Raw genomic sequence first — 15,973 nt, 5'->3', positions numbered from 1 at the left:
CTTCTCCAGGCAAATTATTTTCAATTTAGGATGTAACATCCAGCCAAACTGTCAAGCAAGTGAGAGGGAGAATAGAGATATTTTCAGCTGTGGAAGGACTCAAGGCACTGTACCTTCAGAAACTCCTTCTTACGTAAGAGTGGTCCAACAAACCAGCAAAAACAGGTCACACAGAAAAGAGGGATGTCAGTCCAGGAGAGTTCTGGAATGCTGACAGATGGTTATTTGGACTGAGAACCATGGGTTGAGGAATGAGCAGCGAGGGCCATGGGAGGAAGGTCCCAAGAGTTCAAAAGGATAGACTGGACCATCTCACCATCATGATAGAGTATTTAGAGAAAACATGCTTCCCAGGGTTCAGACGTTCCCGTGATACGTTTAGAAAATAGTAAGAGTCCAATGGATAAAAAGCTGTGTAGTGGATAAAAATGAGGCAATTATTAATTCAAAGATGTATGGTGAAAGGCATAATCACAATATTTGAGAACAATATTTAAGTAACTATGAATATGTAAATACTGACCAATGATTTTGAAAATCATTATATCCAAACAACAGGTATTTCAGAAAATGAAATAGAAAAATAAATTTTTCTATTTCAGAATGGAAGGAAAGTTTTAATTTCTCATCTACCATAATTAGAAGTTATCAAATAAAAAACTAAGGAATGAGAGATAATCATATAGAGATAAAAAATAGATACCAGAAGAGCTGGCTAGAAGGATTTTAAAAATATTTTCTCCAATGACTGGAGTAAAAGGGAAGGGGCATCACACTTTAATATACTTTGGTTTTGGGGCATTACTTTGCTCAAAATATGTTATTTAAAGCAAAGCCAAGGAAGTCAATAAGGCAGACTTCAGAAATAGTGACGTTTCCTCAGCCACACTAGTCAGGCTCCAGAAGGCACCCACCTAACTAGTCATGTGTTATCTGTTCTTGTGTCACAAAGAGGGGCCTAGTCATGCTTGCCGAGGAGTTTTGTAGCAAAGCAGAGATTGAGATGGAAGCTCTGTGGGAACAAATTACCTCAGTTCTCTAGTCTCTGGCACAATAATAATCCTAAACTGCTGTAGTTCAGACCTGGGATGTCACCCAAAGGTCCATGAATGTTTGTGCTTTAGCTTGGCCCTATGGTAAGGTGGTGGGACTTTTAGGAGGTGGGCCTAGTAGAAGGAGTTGGGTCAGAGTCATTGGGGGCATGCTTTTGAAGAGGATTAGTGTGACCCCAACCTCTTCCTGACTCTCTCTTTTCCCCTCTCATGAGATGAGGGCTTCCTCCACCATATACTCCTGCCATGATGCTCTGCCTCATCACAGGCCCAAAAGCAATGGACTAACCAACCATGGACTGAAACCAGGAGTCAAATTATACCTTTCCTTCTTATAAGTTGCTTATCTCAGGTATTTTGTCACAGTGACAGTCGACCAACACAGAAGTCTCCCAAGTGGCTGAGATGACAGGTGGGCACCCAGCAGACTTGCTGCTTATGGAGCCTCAAGGTCATAGCCTCCTTCTCCCTTCCCCAGACTGTTTTGCCATCACCTCTTTCTTAACACTGGAGTTTATTTCCAAATTCTCCCACCTGGTATTTTAGGTGTTTTATCTACTTGGAAATACTTCTCAGCAAAAGGAAAATGACTCAGCTTTTTGGAAAGTGAAGTTTAGGGTCGATCTTTTGGAGCTTTATTTTTCTCTTAAAATTCTAGACCAAAAATTCAAAAAGGCCAGAGCAGGGCTCCTAGAAAAGTAGAAACCACCAGCTGGAAGGACTTGGGTGGGCCTGTGTTGGGTTCTGCTACCTGAACTCCTTGGGCAAGTGTGCAATTCCCCCGAGTCCAAAGTCCCCTTTGTTCCTGGTGAGTGCACAGTGTGAATTAGTCTGGGTGGACAGGGTTTGCTGTCACCCAGGACTACTCCTGACCCCACCTGAAACAATTATAAGTATCGAACATGAAATCTTCATCTGCCCCAGTTGTTCTCCTCGAAGGTTCTAGATCCAGTGTCAGCCGCAGGTCTCACGACCTGGCTTGGGATGCTCACTGCTGTCAGTGAGCTCTCTCTGTCAGGCTAACTCCTAAGGTCTAAATGACAGACAGATGGCTGCCACCTGATCCTTTTGGATACATTCTAGGTTGCCAAAAAGCCCTGAAACCACAGGCATTCCATGTCTCTGTGGTTTGTGGCTTTCAGTCCCTTTGCCATGGGTTCTCCCTTTGTGTAGGTTTCACTGTGGCTTCTGCTTGGTGACCCAGACTCTTATCCAGCAAGATTCCTTCAGGTTTCAAAATAACTACAGAGGTTTTTTTTGTTGTTGTTGTTGTTGTTGTTTTCGGTTTTTTTGTCGTGCTGTAGATGGAACCCAGGGCCTCACACATGTAGGGAAAAGCTTCACCACTGACCTATGCCCCAGCCTGAAATTTTTCATCTTTTAAGAACACTTACCATCGCTTGTCAACTGAAATTCTGACACCGACTATGGAAGTGGCAGTTTCCTACTTTTCATTTTTTACTCTTTCCCATGTTTTCTTTCATTGGTGCATCATATTCACATATAATGGTGGGATTCGTCCTTACAGTACATGCACATGATAGAGCAATCTAATTTGACCAATATAGCTCCCTGTATTTCTCCTTTCCAACTTCTTAATTTTCATCAGTGACGATTCATAAATGTATCCTCAATGATAATTTAAGTATGTATGAACAGATCAGGCCTCTAGTCAATTGCTACCTCCAGTAAAAAAAAAAAAAAAAAAAAGAAGCTCAGGTTTTGATTTAACTAAATAACTAGGTTTCATAATCAGGACTCCATGAAAGAATCTCTTCAGCGTTGATTTGCTGCTTCTGGACCTTGGCCCAAGTACCCACACACATGTGCCTTGTTGGAAAAGAAATCCCAAGAACACTCTGATATTTCCTCTTGTCTGAGAATTCATGTCTCCTACTTTGCTGAGTATAATTCTTTAAAAGTCATAGATTGATTGATTCTGGTACTGCTTTCCCAAAGTTCCCCACCCCACTTCAAACACACACACACACACACACACACACACACACACACACGCCCTCCATCTGCAGGGCCCCAACCTACACACATACCACTTTTTCTATTTCCGCTCAGCTAAGGAGTCGTTGCAATGGGGAAAATAAATTAGATCTAAATTAGACTGAGATTCAGAGTCCTGGAAGCGTGACTACCGATGAACACTTCTGGTTGTTTTATGTCTCCACTGCCTAGGGGGTGGCCTCCCACATCAGGAACCCACCACACGGTTAATCAGTGCACAGAAGGGAAATCAGGAGAGAGATCCAAATCTGCTCGGAGAGATAGACTCTTCCCCCAAATTGTGTCCACCTCCAAGGGGGAAAAAATCACTTACCTACAGAATATTCTCAAACTGTTAGAAATATCTTCATTCTTTTCCCTTACTTGTACTGGAGAAATCCAAATTAGAAAAAAATCCTATTTAAGATAATCAACAGAGGAGAACAACAGACCAACTTGGGCTAATATCAGTAGCAGGGAAGACCAATTAACAAATTCATGAATTGTGCTGTTTACACTTCTATTCCTAAGGTTAATTATGCGATCAAGTAATAGCTTTTGCCTTGATTAGAGGGCCCTTAGGAAATAAAAGTGTGTTTCCTCTTTACAAGTATGTTTGCATTTCAGTCCTGCGGTGGAGCACAGGAAGTGGGCTCAGCACGCACCTCCACGCACACAGCCGTCAACGCAAAGGTCTTCATTCAACACCTCCAGCCTCCGTGTGTCAGCAGAAGCATAAATCACGCATGGTAACGCCCCCCAACACATTCATCTCTCTCTGGACCATTTATAGTGTCCATTCTTTCTAGATGTTGTAGACTTTTCCCCTTGTTTCCTATTGGTAACCACCGGTAAAATTAGTTCCCTGGCCCTAAAATATATGGCCAGGAAAAAAAAAAATCACCCATATCTCAGGGGGTACACTCAGCGAGGTTGTTTGTCCCAGAACCCAGAACTTGCTAACAATGAATGCTCACATTTTGTGAAGGATTATTCCATGCCAAGGAACCTCATGGGAATTAATTCATGTTGTTTTCATAATAAGTCTGTGTGGTGGATGTTATTATCATACTCTCTCCTTTACAGGTGAGGAAGTTATGGCAGGTAAATTGCCCAGGTTCAGAGCAGCCAGCAAAGCCAGGGTTTGAACCCAGTATGGCTCCAGCAGCTACTCATTTAACCACGGTGTACTGTGGCTTCTCTCTTCAGGACCCAGGCATAAGGTGTTAGGGAAGAGTATTTCAAAAAATGGAGAAGGAACACCGAGAAGGTACATTGTGCCATTTGTAATCTTCAAGTGATTTGCAAAAGTTACCTATTTTGCCTGCAGTCACTTCTGAGTTGTTAAGCCCAAAGTAATCTGACAGGAAATTGCTTTCTTTGAGGTTTGCTGAATGCATTATGGAGATACAACCAGAACCTTCCCTGTGTTGGCTCACCCATGCCTTGCCGGGAGATCTGGGCTGGCACACACCAGGCACTCAGTGAGTGCTTGCTGAGGCTGGTTCTCCTCATGGCCACACGCCTCGCTGGACACAAATCTTGACCGATGACGTGGATAAATCAAGAGATCATTTGTTGACTTTAAAGAAGAGTCACCACAGAATCTTCTGGATGGAGATGAATATACCAAATTCATTTCATATCCTTCTTTTTACAAAAGTGTCAACTGAAAATGACATGTGGTCATTGTGTGCTCAAGGCTTTGGGGTCAAAGTTAAATCCAATTCAGACTCTGCCCTTGACAGCTAGGTGGCCTCCCGTAAATCACTTAGTCTCTTGCACCTCAGTGGTCTCTGTGTAAAGGAATATCTACCTCAGTTTTTGAAGAAGATGAAATCAGATAATCAAGGTAAAGGGCCTGGTTCCCGACTACTCAAAGTGTGGTCCATGGACCAGCTGCTGTGCTGGTCCTCACCTGAGAGTTCCTCAGAAATGCAGAGACAGAACCTGTAGTTAATCCTCCAGGTTGTTCTTTCAAATGGTCCTTCATCTCAAATATGGAAGTTCGAGAAGTCATGATAACTGAAACACATCATGACCATGAGTTGTAACTATAGAAACAGATTTCTGCCATCAATGACCTCAGCAGCATCATTAGGAGTAAAGTGTTAAAGCAAAGAGACCTTGGAAATGAGCCACAAGGTCTCTGCTGGACCCCATCCCCTGCTTTCATTGACCCTCAGTTGCTAAATTGTCAGGGATGAAGGGGAAAATAGGTGAAGAAAGTAACTGAGCCTTTTGGGGGAAAACTGTTGGGAAAACCAAAGTCAGGGGGAAGAACAACCATGAACTTTACAGCTTTTGCTTTGAACAATGATGGAAGCTATACCTAAACTAGGAAAGGCTTTTGGTTTTCTTGCAGCACAATCCAAGTCTCCTGCCAGATCAAGGCTTTTGAGTGTACAGTTATTGCTCCAAAGTGATTCACAGGCTTGAAAGAGCCACTCTCTTCTAGAAGTCTGTTTAGAATGCAGAGGGCTTGAAGATTAGTGCTGGGAGTAAGAGCATTTGACTGCCTAAGTGTTCAATCTCCCAGGTACTTAGATATTTCGCAGCGAGAACCCATGTTCATTAAACTGTAAGCAAATTAGAGTTCAAGCCAAAGATATAAAGGAAGACATAATTAGTGTACGGCAGCCATCCGCCACGTCGGACTTCTCATAGGTGAGAAGTCCTATACCTCAGCATTAGTTTCCTGCACAAAAGAAAATCACACAGCTGCTTTCTGCAGGCTGCAGATGCTGTGCTCTATTGCACTCGATTTACAATGAAATGAAGCAGAAGTCTGCAAGACTGCATTAAAGCTTTAATTTTCCTTTTGGGTTTTACCTCCATTTTATCTATTTAGAAGAATCCAGAACGGTTTGATAAATAGAGCATTTTGCTAGCCAATAAATAAAAAAGCTACTTTTCCCGAGTGGATGTTCAAGTGCTGTTGCACAGAAACTTCCTGGGTGTTCCGAGTGTAGGAGGGCACGCCATTTTTCAGCAAAATTGATTTGGAGGTGAAACATCGCTCACTGTCCCCCAAATCCAGCAGCCAGGAAGTCATATGGTTTTCAGTGACTTTTTTTTTTCTTTTTTGATACTGGGAATTGAACTCAGGTACACTTAACAACTGAGTCACATCCCAACCCTTTTTTTAGTATTTTATTTAGAGACAGGATCTAGCTGAGTTGCTTAGGGACTTGCTAAGTTGCTGAGGCTGGACTCGAATTCGCAATCCTCCTTCCTCAGCCTCCCCAACCACTGGGATTACAGGCATGCGCCACAGCGTCCGGCTTCTTAGTGACTTTTGGCCCATTGGTGGCTGCCTTATTACTGGACCTGGGTTCCATAAAAAACCTTTACCACTCAAAGGAACTGAGCTTCTAGAGGAGGATGAATCCCATTAGACATATTACAGACAGATTGCAGCCACAGGAGGGGATTTGTAAGGAATGACAGTCCCATCCACCCCACCCCCGGAAACTTTATTTGTAGGCAGCTGAACCAGAAATTCCAAAGGAGCCAAGTTTGAGTTTTGAAAACTGCCACAAACCTGGTTCCACACTCCCCCCACTCCACTCCAGGCTTCCTGAGTTAAAAGTTGGAGTGAGCTTGGAAGGATCTTGGGGAAGGAAGGCCCTGCCTTGGATCTGGATCTGAAAGGCAGTGGTAGAGTCACCAAGGCAGGATTCCAATTCCTTTGCTCTGCAGAGCGAGTGAGGGTTCCCTGTGTCTAGACTGGAAAAGAATCTGCAGAAGCAACAACCAGAGACCTGAGAGAGGAGTAGTGACGTGGAGCTTCCTGGAGGGGCTGAGCCCAGAATTTGCAAGAGGACTGGGGAGCCAGGGTGCCCGGGGTAGACTCGCCTCCAGCAGTCGCGGGGTCTGACTTTGGAGAGGGAGGCTGCAGCTGGCTGGGCCCTGTTTTGCGAGACCGGAAATACCACAATCAATAATAACAGGCACCTCTTGGCAAGCCAATTTTCGATGCTCCAGCAGGCCTGAGAAATGGGTGAGTTTAATTAGGGTGTTGCCAATGAGCAAGCAGAGGCTTAAGTGCATTTACCTAAAGTCACTCAAACAGATGGTGGTGGACATTGGAGCCTGGTCGCCACCAGAAAAGTAAAGCCTGCCCTCCTCTTTGTGCAGTTCCAGAAAGATGTGGAAGCTGGGAAATGGGTCAGGCTCAAGGAGGAACACGGGAAGTGGCTTCTGAGGGAGGCAATAGAGGGCCCAGAAAAATGGAGCATGTGGGGATTCGGGAAAGTAGGGGAGGAATTAAGAGAAAGAAACTTCCCAGGATGGAGGGAGGAGGCGTGCTAGGGACCAGAGGAAGCTCACACAAGCCCTGGTCAGTGAGGAGTGAGGCTCTGCACACCCACTCCCCACCTTGAGTCAAGAGCCTTCAAAACCCTCCTGGAGCCTCGTGAATGCGTATCACAGCGTCAACAGAACGTGGAGAGACACGGCAAAGTCTGCTCCAAAGCCATCTGTAAACTGGGAATTCTTCCATCATAGAGCCTGGGGCTGGGGTGGCCACTGGCCTGGGGGCAACGCCTCAGCTTGGGCCCAAGACCCTTCCCACGGATTTCTCCTCCCCAGAGGACAGTGGAGGACAGTGCCCAGGGCTATGCTCTCAAAGCGGTAGGAGCAGTCCTGGTGCCAGGCTCTGAGTACATGCCTCCACGTTCCAAAGAGGGGGCTGGGAATGAAAGGTGTTGGGGTCATCCTAAGGGAGCCTGGTCACACAACTACCTGCCACCTGGGCCTCTCTGCTGAAATGCACCACGAAGTATACTTTGTCTTATAAAATGTACACGTGAATGTAAATACTCTTCCCACTGACTTATGGATACCCGGCACTGAAACTTTGAAATCAGCTGTTGGAAAAGTGATTGGGAGGCAGGGCAGGGTATAAAATAAAGAAATAGAGGAAACTAAAAGAAAAGTCCTTTCTCCTGACTCTATAAAATCGTTATTCATTTATTTTTGTACTGGGGATTATACTCAGGGGACTCTACCACTGAGCTACATCCTCAGTTCTTTTTTATTTTGATTTTGGAGACAGGGTCTTGCTAAGTTGGTGAGACTGCCTTGAACTTGAGATCCTTCTGCCTCAACCTCCTGAGTCACTAGGATCATAGGGGTGTACCACCGGGCCTGGCTAAAAGAATCGCTTAGAAAATCCCGACAGCAGCAATACACCTGCTGCTCTGGCTGGAACGGAAACAGCTAGAACACAGGCCCATTTCCTGGGCCTGGTCCATCAGTGCCCAGCCTCATCATTCACCAGCATCTCTGAAAGGCCCTTTGTGTGACAGATGAGGATGTCAATTTGTTGTCCTAAGGACAGGCACGCAGTTGATGATTAGTTTTGTAAAAGAAACCAGTTCTTACAGGTCGATGACCAGGGATGCGGATTAAATGAAACAGACCCAGAAGAATAGAGGCAGGGTACAGAGTCAAGTCCCAACCAGGAAGGACAATTAAGGGAACCACGCTAAGTCTGTAGCCTGGAGCCCTTGGTTGGGACCAGCAGGGATACTAGGAAGGAGTGAAGGCCCAGGAACCCAAGGGTCGCCATGGGCTGCAGAGATGGAAACAGGACAGCAGAGGCCTTGGACATAAAGATACCAAATGTTCTGATATTCCAGGACTGTCCCAATTCCTTACTATTCTTTTCAATAACGATGTATTGGCTTTTCTGCCCTAATGTCTTATACACATTGCTAAAAAAAATGGCATGCTAAAAAATAATATGGCTTTGGGGAAAAATTGAGTCAGAGCAGTCCATAAACATCTGTGGAACTTGGTAACCAAAGCACTAGCAGAAAACAATTGCAGCCCTAATAAAATATGAGCCTGGTTACGTCTCTCCTGGCATTGCCACTGGGCACCGCCTGCAATAATTCTTGGCAGGCTTTAAGCCCATCTCCAGAGTCCTCACCTCCTCCATCTAAACGTGGGTCCCAGCACCCATCCAATTCCTCCAGAGAGAAGTTCCAGAAAAATTAAAACTCTGACTCAGGGTGTAGGCTTCTAGATTAATGTCATTAACTTCGGGGGACATATAATCAAGCTTCCAGATCTAATTCTAGTTTATAAGAAATATTGAAGATAGATGAGCATCTTAAATGGCACCATGAAGAGACAATTAGTCAAATCCAGGGTAAACCTGCTTTGAACAACCCAACTGTAAAAATGCTTTTTAAAAAATAAACAGTCAGGGAAAATTAAGCCCTGGCTTGTAATCGGTGATATTCAGGAATTAGTGCTCATTTCGTGGGGTGTGATAGTGAGTGATATTATATTTATGTTTTAAAAATCTTAATCTGTTGGAGATGAAAATAAAAAGATGAGGTAGACATGACTGAAAATGCTAGCTGCTGTTAGACCTAAGGAATAGGTACCTAAGATTTTTTTATCCTTTGTGTATGGTTTAAATTTTTTTGTAATTAAAAAATAGGATCTTATTTTGCATTCCCATAAAGTAAGGAAGGACCAAACCAACAACAACAACAACGATGACACTAAACAAACAAATGAACATAAATCCCTGTGATTGTCAACTGAAAGAGTTCCCCATGGACCAAACCATACAATTTGAGCCCCAAACAACAAACCAGATGGTATTAGCTTATCACTAAAAGTATAAAGTAAGCATCCATAAGTCCATTCTGATGTAAATAAATGATCAAATGAGGAGAAGAACAAATCCTCCACATGAAGTAATTTATATAGATGCTCTTCCTTCAAGAAGGTTGTGTTTGTCAGCTTTCCATCACTATAATGAAACACCTGAGACAACTTATTAAGAGAAAAGGTTAGCTGGATGTGCTAGTGCACTCCTGTAATCCCAACAACTCAGGAGACTGAGACAGTAGGATTGTGAGTTTCAGGCCAACCTCAGCAACTTAGCGAGACTATCACAAAAGAAAAAATAAAAAGGGCTGGGGATGTGACTCAGTGGTAAAGCATCCCTGGGTTCAATCCCCAGAGAGAGAGAGGGGTGGGAGGTGAGGGGGGGGGTGTTTCTTTTGGCTTGTGGTTTTGGAGGCTCCAGTTCATGATCCATTGGCTCTGTTGCTTTGGGCCTGTGGTGAGGCAGCACATCATGGTAATTCGAAGTGGCAGAGTAAAATCATTCACCTCATGAGCCAGGTAGCAAAGAGAGAAAGGAAAAAAACTAGGTTTCCATGTCCCCTTTAATGCCCTAACTTCCTCTCATTAGGCCCCACCTCTTAAAGGGTCCTCTACCTCTCAACAGAACCACCCTGAGAGTCAAACCTTTTACCCATGGGCAGCATTAAACATCCAAACTGTAGCAGAGGTGGAGCAGATTTCCCCACTCCTTAACCCTGGAATGCATGTAGGAACTTCCTTCCAGAGAGTCAAACATGGAGAAGGAGGGGAGAAGTCAGAAACCTCACAAGTGACGAAACCCGAGGCACACTACCCCAGGCCAGTGATCAAGGCCCTCCTCCAGAGGTGTGAGTCATGTCAACAGTATGTACCCTTGACAGGTGACCCAAAGGGCATTTTGTCTCTGTTATCTTCTCCCCAAATCTGATAACCACAACCAAATCATGAGAAGAACATCAGACAGATCCCAGTAGAGGGATCCTAAAAATACCTGACCAGTCCTCCACAAAACTGCCCAACTCATCAAAATCAAAGGAAGTCTGAGAAACTGTCACATCCAAGAGGCGCCCAAGGAGACATACCAACTGAAGGGGAGGGGTCCTTGGATGAGATTCTGGGGTAGAAAAAGACATTAGATTTTAAAAAAACTGAATAAAACTTGAACTTAATTAATCATAATGTATCATTTTGGGGTCATTAATTGTGACAAATGCACTATACAAATGTCAGCTGTTACTAATAGCAGACGTTGGATGTGGGGACTCTATTATTCTGACAATTTTTATGTACATCTAAATTTATGGAAAAATTTACTTTAAATCTAAACCTGTTCTGAAAAATATTTTTTTAAAAAAAGGAGCAGACGCATTGGCAAAAAATTCATCCCCCGCCCCCGCATTATCTTTTGATTTAAAGAAATGTCTCAGAACACTAGGAGACAAAGGGGTTCGGCTAGGGGCCGGTGGAGTGGGATGTGGCGGGCCGGCAGGATGGAGCTAACTCACAGGCTCCCCATTTGTCCATTCCTGGCCTTTCCCACCCTCTGACCTCAGCAGGGCTAGAAACACCATTTACTCCCACGTTCTTTTGCCCGTGACTTCCTTGTTTGTTGCTTTTTATTTTATTTTATTTTTGGTACTGGGGATTGAGCTTAGGGGCACTCGACCACTGAGCCACATCCCCAGCCCTATTTTGTGTTTTATTTAGAAACAGGATCTCACTGAGTTGCTTAGTGCCTTGCTGTTGCTGAGACTGGCTTTGAACTCGAGATCCTCCTGCCTCAGCCTCCTGAGCTGCTGGGATTACAGGCATGTGCCACTATGCCCAGCCGTTGCTTTGTTTTTTAATAACAACTTTATTGAGATACAATTCACCTAACAAAAATGTTCTCCCTTTATACAAGTCCATTGTGTTTAACGTATACACGGAGCTGCATGACCATCACCACTGTTTACTTTGAGAACATTTTTATCACCCCAAAAGGAGTACTATACCTATTAGCAATCACTCCACCTAACCTACACCTTGGTAACCACCACTGTTTTCTATCTCTATGGATTTGACTATAGCTATGGTTTCAAAGCCTCCACCAAAACTCAAGTTGGATTTAATCCTCACTGTGCAATTTTAAGAGGAGGGGGAAGGCAGGACCTTTAAGAAGCAATGGGGCATGAGGGTACTGCTTCCATGGATGGATTAATTCATTCATGGATTAATGGATTAGCAGATTAATTGCATTAGTGGCTTTGTTATTAAAGCCACGTGTCCTGGCTTGCTTACTCTGATACTCTCTGCCATGTCATGACCCAACAGGAAGGCCCTAGATGTCAAGTTGATGTCACCACTATGCTCTTGGATCTCCTGAAGGATGAGCTAAATAAACTTCTTTTCATTACAAATTCCCCAGTCTATGGTATTCAGTTACAGCAACAGAAGATAAATTAAGACTACTATTCTCTATATTTCCTATCCATGGACTCATAAAGTATGTGATCTTTTGTGAATTCTTTCACTTAGTTTATTTTTAAAGGTCTATTCATGGTATAAAATATATCAGATTCAGTTCCTTTTAATATGGCTGAATAGTACTCCATTGCATGTATATACCGCATTTTATTTATTCATTCATTCATTGATGGACATGTAAATTGTTTCCATTTGAGAGCTATTATAAATAACACTGCTATGAACACTCATGTACAAGTTTTGTATATTTCCACTTTTTTGGATATACATCTATGAATGAAATTGTAGGTCATTATTTTTTTCAAAATACTTTTAGTTGTAGATGGACACAATACCTTTGCTTTATTTATTCATGTTTATGTGGTGCTGAGGATCGAACTCAGTGTCTCACACGTGCTAGGCAAACGCTGTAACACTGAGCCACAACCCCAGTCCCATGGGTCATTATTTGACTTTAAATTTTTTTTTGTTTTTTTAGGTTGCATTGTAATTATTTATAATAGTGGAATTCATTATGCTACATTTGCACATGCATATAATTTGTAAATTAACATTTAAGTTTTTGAGTTAACATTTAATTTTTTGAAGAATTGCCAATCTGTTTTCCAAAGTGCTCTGCACCATTTTCTAATCCTACCAGGAATTCTAATTTCTAATTTCTAATTTCTCCACATCTTCACCAGTAGCTGTTATTATTTGTCTTTTTTATTTTAGTCATCCTAGTGGGTGTGAAGTCAGGTATTTCATTGCGATTTGATTTGCATTTTCCTAAAGATTACTGACCAGCTTTTCACATGCTTATTGGGTTTTTGTCTTCTTTTTTCTTTGTACTGGGGATTGAACTCAGGGGTGCTTTATCACTGAGCTACATCCTCAGCCCTTTTCATTGTTATTTTGAGACAGAGTCTTGCTAAGTTGTTGAGGCTGGTCTTGAACTTGTGATCCTGCTGCTTCAGCCTCCCAAGTCTCTGGGAGTACAGGCCTATGCTCCCATACTTGGCTTGTTTGTCTTCTTTATAGGAACATCTGTTCAAATTCTTTGCCCATTTTAAAACTAAATTGTTTTTATTGTTGAGCTACAGGAGTTGTTTATATATTCCAAAAACAAGTCCTTTGTCAGTTATAATTTGCAAATATTTTCCCCCATTTTGTGGGTGATCTTTTCACTTTTTCGTGCAGTCTTTTGAAGCAGAAATGTTTTAAAGTTTTTAATTTAGACAAGGTCCAATTTACCTTTTCCATCTCTCCCCCCACCTTCTTTCTTTCCTCCTTCCATTTCCTCTTTCCTTCCCTTTTATTTTTATCTTTTGTTCTTTTGCTTTCACATCTGAGAAACCATTGTTTAACCCAGGCCATGAAGATTTGCTCTTATGTTTTTATTTAAGATTTCTGTAGTTAGTTCTTACATGACCTACAATCCATTTTGAGATAATTGTTGTGTATGGTGTGAGGTAGGGATCCCGCTTCCTTCTTTGCTTGTGGATATGCAGCTGTCCCAGCGTCATTTGTTGAAAGGATCATTCTTGTTTGGGTTGAACTACCTTTTTGCTCTTATTGACAAACAACTGACTATAAATGTAAGAACTTTTTTCTACTTCCTTATTTTTTAATAGCCATTTTTTTCTTATTACAAAAGAGATATTTGTCCATTGCAGAAGTTTTGGAACATATGACAAGCAACAAAGAAGACTATTATAAAATGCTATTATCTCCAGAGGAAAACCAGGTTTTTGAAGCTATCATTTTGAATTATTTTTTCTTGAACATAATAAAATCTGGGATGGGTTTGGAGGTGCTCTGACAGTTCACATATCTTAAAAGCTCCAGAGGTGATCCTCATGTGTAGCTGTGGCTGAGGACCACACTGGCTGCACTGCTCTGGAGATGAGGGCTGTGCAGGTGTGCTAGGGTGTAGGTGGACGCAGGCCAGCGTCCCAACAGCTGGATTAGCAGCAGGCTGGTCAGGGTACACGGAGTGCAGAATGATCTCCCTCCTGCCCACCCCCCTCACCCCATCCTTAACAGAGAAGCACGCCCGCCTTGATCCCGTCCCTCTGTCTGTTTCACCACCCCTTCTGCCTCTCTGTTTCATTTTTTCCCTACGGTTCTCCCTTTTCTAAATCTCAACTTCACAGTCCTCCAAGAGCAGGCCTGACGGGCTCAGTGATTCATGATTCATTACTGTGCAGCAATGTGGAGTCCTCTTGATCTAGATCGCTGGGAACAACCACATAGTTTATCTTGAGACCCTCTGGAGAGTGGAAGTGAAGACTAATGATTTGGTTGAAGTAACAGAGACAAACTGGCACTGACCTAGGCAGATGGGGATGGATGGTCACCCACTATGGGTCACTGATGTTCCTTAGGTTTATTCCAGCATTTTCCTAAGTGTGCCCTGTGGGAAATACCACAGAGTAAATCCCTCTCTTCCCACCTCTCTCTTGGTAGTTTACCAGGTGCATTTATTTGCTTATCAAAGGTGCAGAGAGGAAATCTGAGTGCTTTGTTGAACATTTTCACACTTGACGGCTGTGTCTTTTCCTTATGTGTTTTGCAGATTCCTTTCCCACATGATTCCTTCCAAGGACCCCCAGCTCTGGCCAATGAGGGCATCCCCTCCCCTTGGATGAAATGATTAGCTCAGGGATAGTCACATGGTAGAGTTTGGGACAATGAGAGCATTAATCTGAGAATTTGCAAAAATGCTACGGACACTTTTCTCTTTCCTTCTCTTGGAGAAGTAAGGTAAAAATGTAATCACTATAGCCATAAAGTAAAATGAGCCTAGAAGGGCCATCAGCCTCCTGGAGGGCAGAAATCCTCTGCACCTGGCTCCATCCAAAGGGGATCATGAAGGAGAAAGGGCTCCAGCAGGTCTCATTCTAGCAGGGATTATTGATGGCCACTGTCCTTGTCAATTGCCAACTCAGAGATTATTCAAAAGAAAAAACAGAGGGAGAGATAAAGCACTTCCGCAGAAAGAAACCAGGTCCTCGGTGACATCCTTCAACGAGGGGATGGTGGCTCAACTGAACCTAGCCCTGCCTTTGGGTGATCAGCCCATTAAATACATTTTGTTTCTAAACCTGGTTGATTTGTGTTCTCTTTCACTTGCAGGAAAAACAAAAAACAAAGCAAAACAAAAAAAACCCAAAACAAACCAACACAGTTTCCAGAAAAGCTGATTCTGTCTCAGTTTTCTAGAGTACAGACCAGGGCCCTGGGGTCAGGGGCAAGTGTCCCATGGCACAAATGCTAGTGAGGGTGGATGAACACTTAGGAGAGGGCCGTGGTCACAGCGGCTGTATGAACTTGCCAGTGTTTTACTTGACAATAAAGCACAATTTCCTGTGTCCCCAAATACACTTCCGTGAAGCAATTTAGGACCTCTGCGTGGTTTTCTGTTATATTTATTATCCACTTTTACTTTGGCAACCTCCTATTTTTGGTTCTTTCTAAAGTCATATTAGTGATGCTTGGATGAACATGTGGTACATAAATAATTACAGACATGGCTGACTACTGCCTATGACTAGTTCACAGAAGTGAATCGCTGGCTCGAAGGGGAGGACATGGTCTGGAAGCTTCACCCAGCCATTGCCAAGTGGCCCTCCAGGCACGATGCATCAGCTCACACCCTGAGATGCGCTCGGGGCCATTGCGACATCTCTGCCAATGGACAGCAAACGAGAGGCTCATTGTTTTATATGCTGTTCCTTCATTATTAATCGGCTGTCATGGACTTTTATAGGTTATTTCCAGACAGTCTAAGAATCTAAGGAAGGCCTACGAAGAAGGCTGATGAACAAATCCATGGAGTAACC

The sequence above is a fragment of the Sciurus carolinensis genome, chromosome 10 (genome assembly GCF_902686445.1).
Source record: "Sciurus carolinensis chromosome 10, mSciCar1.2, whole genome shotgun sequence".
Classification (NCBI taxonomy): domain Eukaryota; kingdom Metazoa; phylum Chordata; class Mammalia; order Rodentia; family Sciuridae; genus Sciurus; species Sciurus carolinensis.
Note: the sequence above shows the minus strand (reverse complement) of the source record.